The sequence below is a fragment of the Pongo abelii genome, chromosome 13 (genome assembly GCF_028885655.2).
Source record: "Pongo abelii isolate AG06213 chromosome 13, NHGRI_mPonAbe1-v2.0_pri, whole genome shotgun sequence".
NCBI classification, from domain to species: domain Eukaryota; kingdom Metazoa; phylum Chordata; class Mammalia; order Primates; family Hominidae; genus Pongo; species Pongo abelii.
In genome coordinates, this window is record NC_071998.2 from 68,639,066 (window position 1) to 68,649,539 (window position 10,474).

The 10,474-nt window shown below is 44.9% G+C and overlaps 1 pseudogene; it reads left to right on the forward strand.

The window, feature by feature from the left end:
* Positions 1-2,643: 2,643 nt before the first annotated feature.
* Positions 2,644-3,957, forward strand: LOC100460393 (argininosuccinate synthase-like; annotated as a pseudogene).
* The last annotated feature ends 6,517 nt before the right edge of the window (positions 3,958-10,474 follow it).

The following is a 10,474-nucleotide window of genomic DNA, read 5'->3' on the forward strand; positions in this document are numbered from 1 at the left end:
TATGTCTGGCTAATTTTGTATTTTTAGTAGAGGCGGGATTTAGTAGAGGCTGAAGCAGGTGGATCACCTGAGGTCAGGAGTTTGAGACCATGTTGGCCAGGCTGGTCTCAAACTCCTGACCTCAGGTGATCCACCTGCTTCAGCCTCTCAAAGTGCTGGGATTACTGGTGTGATCCACCATGCCTGGCCTGAAACCTGTTTTTATACTAACATTTCAACGTGAGGAATGTCATACTAAATGTGTAATATACATTTTTATGCCACCCTATGCAAGGTCCAAATGTGGGGCTTTGATTTCATACAGTAGACATGTTTAATTTCTACCTGGAGGCTCATAGGGTCAAGCGCTCTTTTGGTCACCCAGAACCAGGGACATAGTTTTTTTCTGTTCTCCTTTTCCAGAAGTGGCAGCCCTTCCAGAATCCTGGTTTTATCTAGAATTTATCCTTCTCAACAAGGCTGTTTTCTTGCCCAAATCTAAGGAAATCTGATCCCCATGAGAGTTGTGCTATGGTGGCCATTCACATCATATTGTAGCTCCTCTAGGCTGGTGGGTGCTTGTAGCCTCTAGAAACTGTATTCCATCTGAGCTCTCTGGAGAATTTCCTCTTTGTTTTGAGCTGTTAAGTATTGACCTTTTTTTAACCCATATTTTATCCAGCAGTTCAATGTGCTTGTGGTTGAGGGAGAGGGGTCCATATTAGTTCATTTACCATATTAACAAAATGTTTTTAAAGCTTTTTTGAAAAACTTCATTTAATCCACCTAATAATTATTTTTTCCAGATGATAATTGGGGGTGTGGATATTTAGAAAAGCTACTTAGAAAAGTTTTGTCTGTTGATTTTGTATTCTGCATATCTTGTGGAACAAATAAAAGTTCAATTTTTGGGGGGTTGGTTTTCTGTACAGTCATATTGCCTGCAAATAATAATTTTGTCTCCATTTTCCAATGTGTATACCTTGTACCAGTTTTCTTTTCTGCTTTATTTCATTGTCTATGATTTTCTATGATGAATAGTAGTGGTGTTAGCGATCAATACGTCTACCTTTACTAGAGGCGATTCTAAGTTGCTTTTTTTTTTTTTTTAATCAAATTGTGATGGGTAGGAGATGCACTGCCCATCCCCTTCCAAGGAATGACTTGCTGCTACAATTCCTTCGGGGTTTTCCTCAACTACAAGGAGCTGCCTCTGCCAAGAGTACACCCTTCCTGCAGTGCTGGGCCTCCAATTATTGATCGAGGCAGGGGTATAAAAGCCAGATTTTACAGGTTCAGTGCAGGACACCACTGATGGGCTCTCTCTCTCTGCCAAATCCTGCTGCCTTCTCCCTTCCACAGGGAGTGAATCCTAATAAATATCTTGCACATTGAATGCTGTTTCAGCATCTGCTTTCAGATAATGCAGGCTCAAGTTTTCTTTTCCTCCAGGTTGTTTAGAGTTTATAAAACAAAAAAGAATCGCACTGAATTTTATCAAATGTTTACTAGGTATCTAGTGAGATAATCATAAATTTCACTTCTACTGGTCAAAAATGTAAGAATTATACTGTTAGATTTCCAGTCTTAAATTCATGGTGGAAAATCTACTTATTTAATTAGAAGCATTTTAAAAAATATTCTGCTATACTTTAGTTGCTAGAAAGTTATTAAGAATTCTTGCCTCTCTGTTCATAAGTCATACTATTCTGTAATTTCTGTTTGTTTATTTTAATTCTATTGTCTTTGTGAGCTTTGGTAGCAGGGTTATGCCAGCCTTGCAGGATAATTTGGGGGAACTTCGTATTTTTAATAATGTTCTGAGAGAGCTTACAAACACAGAGGTTACCTGGTTCCTGAATGTTTGTTTGCACTCAGCTATAAAACCATTTATGTCTGGGGCCTTTTATTAGAAAGAGGATGAAGTTTTGATTATCATGAAGGTTTTTGTTTTGTTTTGGTTTTCTTTTTTTTTTTTTTTTTGAGACAGAGTTTTGCTCTTGTTGCCCAGGCTGGAGTACAGTGGCGTGACCTCGGCTCACTGCAACCTCCCTGTCCCCGGTTCAAGTGATTCTCCTGCCTCAGCCTCCAGAGTAGCTGGGACTACAGGCATGTGCCACCACGCCTGGCTAACTTTTTGTATTTAGTAGAGACGTGGTTTCACCATGTTGGCCAAGCTGGTCTCGAACTCCTGACCTCAGGTGATCCACTCACCTTGGTCACCGCAAGTGCTGGGATTACGGGCATGAGCCACTGCACCCGGCCTATCTTGAAGTTTTATCTGTGACCTTTCTTTTGTTTTGCTTGGTGACTAATATTTTTCTAGATAATCATCTGTTTCCTCTAAATTTTAATATTTATTTTCATAAAGCTTAACATATTATTCTTTTTAATGTTTAAATGTTCTTGATTGTATTTATATTCTATTTCCCTTCCTAATGAGTTTATGTGTGGGTCCCTTCTTCCTTTTTTTCTTGATGAATCTTAGCAAAGTTTGTCTATTTAGTTTTATTATACTCAAAGAATAAGCATTTAGTTTCCTTTTAAGAACTATTAATTTCCAATGCTCTGTCACCTGCCACCGCTGCCCAAGCCTGAGTGGTTCACTGCACCATGAAGACAGATTCCAGATGCTGGCAACTGGTGCCTCCAATCCCAGACGCTATGTCCAGCAAAGGCTCCATGGTTCTGGCCTACAGTGGGGCCTGGACACCTCCTGCATCCTCGTGTGGCTGAAGGAACAAGGCTATGACATAATTGCCTATCTAGCCAACATTGGCCAGAAGGAAGACTTCGAGGAAGCCAGGAAGAAGGCACTGAAGCTTGGGGCCAAAAAGGTGTTCATTGAGGATGCCAGCAGGGAGTTTGTGGAGGAGTTCATCTGGCCGGCCATCCAGTCCAGGGCACTGTATGAGGACCACTGCCTCCTGGGCACCTCTCTTGCCAGGCCCTGCATTGCCTGCAAACAAATGGAAATTGCCCAGCAGGAGGGGGCCAAGTATGTGTCCCACGGTGCCACAGAAAAGGGGACCGATCAGTTCTGATTTGAACTCACCTGCTACTCACTGGCCCCCCCAGATAAAGGTCATTGCTCCTTGGAGGATGCCCAAGATTCACAACTGGTTCAAGGCCTTCAATGACCTGATGGAAGAATATACAAAAGCAACACGGAATTCCCATCCTGGTCACTTCCAAGAAGCCATGGAGCATGGAACAGAACCTCATGCACATCAGCTGTGAGGCTGGAATCCTGGAGTACCCCAAGAACTAAGTGCCTCCAGGTCTCTACACGAAGACCCAGGACCTGGCCAAAGCCCTCAACACCCCTGACATTCTCGAGTTCAAAAAAGGGGTCCCTGTGAAGGTGACCAATGTCAAGGATGGCACCACCCACCAGACCTCCTTGGCACCTTGGTACCTCCTCTTCATGTACCTAAATGAAGTCACGGACAAGCAGGGCATGGCCATACTGACATAGTGGAGAACTGCTTCATTGGAATGAAGTCCCAAGGTATCTGGGAGACCCCAGCAGGCACCATCCTTTACCACACTCATTTAGACATCGAGGCTTTCACCATGGACCTGGAAGTGTGCAAAATCAAACAAGGCCTGGGCTTGGAATTTGCTGAGCTGGTGTATACCGGTTTGTGGCACAGCCCAGAGTGTGAATTTGTCCACCACTGCATCGCCAAGTTCCAGGAGCGAGTAGAAGGGAAAGTGCAGGTGTCCATCCTCAAGGGCCAGGTGTACATCCTCAGCCGGGAGTACCCACTGTCTCTCTACAGCAAGGAGCTGGTGAGCATGAAAGTGCAGGGTGATTATGAGCCAATTGATGCCATCAGGTTCATCAACATCAATTCCCTCAGGCTGAGGGAATATCATCGTCTCCAGAGCAAGGTCACTGCCAAATAGACCCCTGTACAATGAGGAGCTGGGGCCTCCTCAATTTGCAGATCCCCCAAGTACAGGCGCTAACTGTTGTGATAATTTGTAACTGTGACTTGCTCTCCCTGGCTGGCAGCATAGTGGGGCTGCCAGGCTCCAGCTTTGTTCCCTGGTCCCCCTGAAACCTGCAAACATCATCATTGAAGGGAAGGGTGGGTGGGGGGCAGATGTGATGGGGAGCTATAAAATTACAATTAAAAGGAAAAAAAGAACTATTAATTTCCTTTTCATTTTATTGATTTCTTCTCATATCTTTATTGATTACTTCCTTTCTTTGTCTTGTTTTGCTTTTATTTTTTAATCATTACTATTTAGTAATAAATGTGTTTCTCTCTGTATCTTTGGCCATATCCTATTGATAGCACATGGGCTTCTGATAATCATTTATTTACAATTAACTGGTAATTGAGCTTTTTAAAATCTGCAACCCACGATTTGCTTAGAAAACTGTTTTTAAATTCCAGTTGTATGTCTGACTTAAACATAGACATATAAATACCTTTTAATATTGATTTTTAAGTTATATTTGATTATTGTCAAAGAATGTAACTTAGTATGTTTCCCCAGAATTTATTGAGTTTTTTAAATAGCCCAATGTTTGGTCCAGAGTTACATATTTTTCAAGGCTATTCAAAAAACAGCCCAGAGGTCTTTTTTTTTCTTTTTTAACACCTATTATGCCATGAATTCATAGGGAATAGCTCCCAGCAGTTCATAGCTCCTTCCCATTGGTTCTCACAAAGTGTGCTTCTCTGGGTGGAGCAGGCTGGCGCTTCGGTTGAACCCAGGTACCTTCTCTTTGGCTTCTTTCTTTTTCTGATCATTTTCCTTCACGTGTTTCAGGGAGCTCTCTCTGCTCTTAGAGTGCTTAATGTGCTTAATGTGCACATTAATTCTCTCGGCAAGAATCTTGCCCTTAGCTTGTTTGTTTACAACAATGCCAACAGCATGCTGGGGAACACTGTAGACTCTTCCAGTTTAGCCATGGTGACACTTGTGGGGCATTCCTTTTTGAACAGTACCCATTCCCTTGATGTCTACAATATCACCTTTCTTGTAGATTCACATATACGTGGCCAAAGAAACAACTCCACATTTTCTAAAAGGCCTAGAGAACATATATTGGGTGCCTCTCCTCTTTCCCTTTGTGTTCGTTGTCAGGCCTCTGAGCCCAAGGTAAGCCATCATATCCCCTGTGACCTGCGCATACACATCCAGATGGCCAATTCCTGCCTTAACAGATGACATTCCACCACAAAAGAAATGAAAATGCCCTGTTCCTGCCTTAACTGATGACATTATCTTGTGAAATTCCTTCTCCTGGCTCATCCTGGCTCAAAAGCTCCCCGACTGAGCACCTTGTGACCCCCGCTCCTGCCCACCAGAGAACAACCCCCCTTTGACTGTAATTTTCCTTTACCTACCCAAATTTTATAAAACGACCCCACCCCTATCTCCCTTCTCTGACTCTCTTTTCAGACTCAGCCCACCTGCACCCAGGTGATTAAAAAGCTTTATTGCTCACACAAAGCCTGTTTGGTAGTCTCTTCACACAGACACACATGAAATTTGGTGCCGTGACTTGGATCGGGGGACCTCCCTTGGGAGATCAATCCCCTGTCCTCCTGCTCTTTGCTCCATGAGAAAGATCTACCTACAACCTCAGGTCCTCAGACCAACCAGCCAAAGAAACATCTCACCAATTTCAAATCTGGTAAGCAGCCTCTTTTTACTCTCTTCTCCAGCCTCCCTCACTATCCCTCAACCTCTTTCTCCTTTCAATCTTGGCACCACACTTCTATCTCTCCCTTCTCTTAATTTCAATTACTTTCATCTTCTGGTAGAGACAAAGGAGACATGTTTTATCCATGGACCCAAAACTCCAGCTCCGGTCATGGACTGGGAAGGCAGCCTTCCCTTGGTGTTTAATCATTGCAGGGACACCTCTCTGATTATTCACCCAGGTTTCAGAGGTGTCAGACCACGCAGGGACACCTGCCTTGGTCCTTCACCCTTAGGGGCAAGTCCCACTTTCCTGGGGGAGGGGCAAGAACCCCAACCCCTTCTCTCCGTGTCTCTATCCCTTCTCCGCTTTTCTGGGGGAGGGGCAAGAACCCCTCAAACCCTTCTCCTTCACCCTTAGCGGCAAGTCCCACCTTTCTGGGGGAGGGGCAGGAACCCCGACCTCTTATCTGTGTGCCCTGATCCCTTATTTCCACACCCCAACCTCTTATCTCTGCACCCCAATCCCTTATTTCTGCACCTTGATCCCTTATCTCTGTGCCCCAATCCCTTATCTCTGTGCCCCGATCCCTTTTTCTGCACCCCGACCCCTTGTCTCTGTGCCCCGATCCCTTATTTCCATGCCCCGACCCCTTATCTCTGCTCCTTGATCCCTTATTTCCATGCCCCAAACTCTTATCTCTGTGCCCCAACCCCTTATTTCCATGCCCCGACTGCTTCTCTGCTTTTCTGGAGGGCAAGAACCCCCCACCCCTTCTCCGTGTCTCTACTGTCTTTTCTCTGGGTCTCTGGGCTTGCCTCCTTCACTATGGGCAAGCTTCCACCTTCCATTCCTCCTTCTTCTCCCTTAGCCTGTGTTCTTAAGAACTTAAAACCTCTTCAACTCTCACTTGACCTAAAATCTAAGCATCTTATTTTCTTCTGCAACACTGCTTGGCCCCAAAACAAACTTGACAATGGCTCTAAATGGCCAGAAAATGGCACTTTCAATTTCTCCATCCCACAAGACCTAAATAATTTTTGTCAAAAAATGGGCAAATGGTCTGAGGTGCCTTATGTCCAGGCATTTTTCACACTTCATTCCCTCCCTAGTCTCTGTTCCCAATGCAATTCCTCCCAAATCCTCCTTCTTTCCCTCTCACCTGTCCCCTCAGTCCCAACCCCAAGTGTCGCTGAGTCTTTCTAATCTTTCTTTTCTACAGACCCATTTGACCTCTCCCCTCCTCACCAGGCCGAGCTAGGTCCCAATTCTTCCTCAGCCTCCACTCCTCCACCCTATAATCCTTTTACCACCTCCCTTCCTCACACCCAGTCCTGCTTACTGTTTTGTTCCATGACTAGACCTCCCCCACCTGCCCAGCAATTTACTCTTAAAAAGGTGGCTGCATCTAAAGGCATAGTCAAGGTTAATGCTCCTTTTTCTTTATCCCAAATCAGATAGTGTTTAGGCTCTTTTTCATCAAATATAAAAATCCAGCCCAGTTCATGGCTCGTTTGGCAGCAACCTTGAGATGCTTTATAGCCCTAGACCCTAAAAGGTCAAAAGGTCATCTTATTCTCAATATACATTACCCAATCTGCTCCTGACATTAAATAAAACTCCAAAAATTAAATTCCAGCCCTCAAACCCCACAACAGGACTTAATTAACCTCATCTTCAAGGCGTACAATAATGGAGTAGAGGCAGCCAAATAGCAACATATTTCTGAGTTGCAAATCTTTGCCTCCACTGTGAGACAAACCCCAGCCACATCTCCAGCACACAAGAACTTCCAAACACCTAAATTGCTGTGGCCAGGCATCCTCCAGAACCACCTCCCCCAGGAGCTTGCTACAAGTGCCAGAAATCTGGCCACCAGGCCAAGGAATGCCCACAGCCCGGGATTACTTCTAAGCCATGTCCCATCTGTGTGGGACCCCACTGGAAATTGGATTGTTCAACTCACCTGGCAGCCACTCCCAGAGCCCCTGGAACTCTGGCCCAAGGCTCTCTGACTGACTCCTTCCCAGATCTTCTTGGCTTAGTGGCTGAAGACTGACGCTGCCCAGTCACCTCAGAAGCCCCGTAGACCATCACGAATGCCAAGCTTTAGGTAACTCTCACACTGGAGGGTAAGTCCGTCCCCTTCTTAATCAATATGGAGGCTACCCACTCCACATTACCTTCTTTTCAAGGGCCTGTTTCCTTTGCCTCCATAACTGTTATGTGTATTGATGGCCAGGCTTCTAAACCTCTTAAAACTCCCCAAATCTGGTGCCAACTTAGACAATACACTTTTAAGCACTCCTTTTTAGTTATCCCCACCTGCCCAGTTCCCTTATTAGGCTGAGACACTTTAACTAAATTATCTGCTTCCCTGATTACTCCTGGACTACAGCTACATCTCATTGCCACCCTTCTTCCCAATCCAAAGCCACCTTTGCATCCTCCTCTTGTATCCCCCCAACTTAACCCACAAGTATAGGATACCTCTACTCCCTCCTTGGTGACCGATCATGCACCCCTTACCATCTCATTAAAACCTAATCACCCTTACCCCGCTCAATGCCAATATCCCATCCCACAGCGTGCTTTAAAAGGATTAAAGCCGTTATCACTTGCCTGTTACAGCATGGCCTTCTAAAACGTATAAACTCTCCTTACAATTCCCCCATTCTACCTGTCCAAAAACCGGACAAGTCTTACAGATTAGTTCAAGATCTGCACCCTATCAACCAAATTGTTTTGCCTATCCACTCCATGGTGCCAAACCCATATACTCTCCTATCCTCAATACCTCCCTCCACAACCCATTATTCTGTTCTGGATCTCAAACATGCTTTCTTTACTATTCCTTCGCACCCTTCATCCCAGCCTCTCTTCACTTTCACTTGGACTGACCCTGACACCCATCAGGCTCAGCAAATTACCTGGGCTGTACTGCCACAAGGCTTCACAGATAGCCCTCATTACTTCAATCACGCCCAAATTTCTTCCTCATCTGTTACCTATCTCGGCATAATTCTCATAAAAACACATGTGCTCTCCCTGCTGATCGTGTCCGGCTAATCTCCCAAACCCCAATCCCTTCTACAAAACAACAACTCCTTTCCTTCCTGGGCATGGTTGGATACTTTTGCCTTTGGATACCTGGTTTTGCCATCCTAACAAAACCATTATATAAACTCACAAAAGGAAACCTAGCTGACCCCATAGATCCTAAATCCTTTCCCCACTCCTCTTTCCATTCCTTGAAGACAGCTTTAGAGACTGCCCCCACGCTAGCTCTCCCTGACTCATCCCAACCCTTTTCATTACACACAGCTGAAGTGCAGGGCTGTGCAGTCGGAATTCTTACACAAAGACTGGGATTGCATCCTGTAGCCTTTTTGTTCAAACAACTTGACCTTACTGTTTTAGGCTGGCCATCATGTTTCCATGCAGTGGCTGCTGCCACCCTAATACTTTTAGAGGCCCTAAAAATCACAAACTATGCTCAACTCACTCTCTATGGCTCTCATAATTTCCAAAATCTATTTTCTTCCTAACACCTGAAGCATATACTTTCTGCTCCCCGGCTCCTTCAGCTGTACTCACTCTTTGTTGAGTCTCCCACAATTACCATTGTTCCTGGCCTGGACTTCAATCTGGCCTCCCACCTTATTCCTGATACCACACCTGACCCTCATGACTGCATCTCTCTGATCCACCTGATGTTCACCCCATTTCCCCATATTTCCTTCTTCCCTTTTTCTCACCCTGATCACACTTGGTTTATTGATGGCAGTTCCACCAGGCCTATTCGCCACACACCAGCAAAGGCAGGTTATACTACAGTACAAGTCACTAGCCCGCCTCTTAGAACCTCTCATTTCCTTTCCATCGTGGAAATCTATCCTCAAGGAAATAACTTCTCAGTGTTCCATCTGCTATTCTACTACTCCTCAGGGATTATTCAGGCCCCCCCCCCCCCGCCCTTCCTTTCCCTACACATCAAGCTCAGGGATTTGCCCCGACATAGGACTGGCAAATTTGCTATTCTATTACTTCTCAGGGATTATTCAGGCCCCCTCCCTTCCCTACACATCAAGCTCAGGGATTTGTCCCTGCCCAGGACTGGCAAATTAGTTTTACTCAACATGCCCCGAGTTAGGAAACTAAAATACATCTTGGTCTAGGTAGACACTTTCACTGGATAGGTAGAGGCCTTTCCCACAGGGTGTAAGAAGGCCACCACGGTCATTTCTTCCCTTCTGTCAGACATAATTCCTCGGTTTGGCCTTCCCACCTCTATACAGTCCGATAGCAGACCGGCCTTTATTAGTCAAATCAGCCAAGCATTTTTTCAGGCTCTTAGTATTCAGTGAAACCTTTATATCCCTTACAGTTCTCAGTCTTCAGGAAAGGTAGAACAGACTAATGGTCTTTTAAAAACACACCTCACCAAGCTCAGCCACCAACTTAAAAAGGACTGGACAATACTTTTACCACTTTCCCTTCTCAGAATTCAGGCCTGTCCTCGGAATGCTACAAGGTAAAGCCCATTTGAGCTCCTGTATAGATGCTCCTTTTTATTAGGCCCCAGTCTCATTCCAGACACCAGACCAACTTGGACTGTGCCCCAAAAAACTTGTCATCCCTACTATCTTCTGTCTAGTCATACTCCTATTCACCATTCTCAACTACTCATACATACCCTGCTCTTGTTTACACCATTGGTTTACACTGTTTCTCCAAGCCATCACAGCTGATATCTCCTGGTGCTATCCCAAAACTGCCACTCTTAACTCTTGAAGTAAATAAATAATCTTTGCTGGCAGGACTATG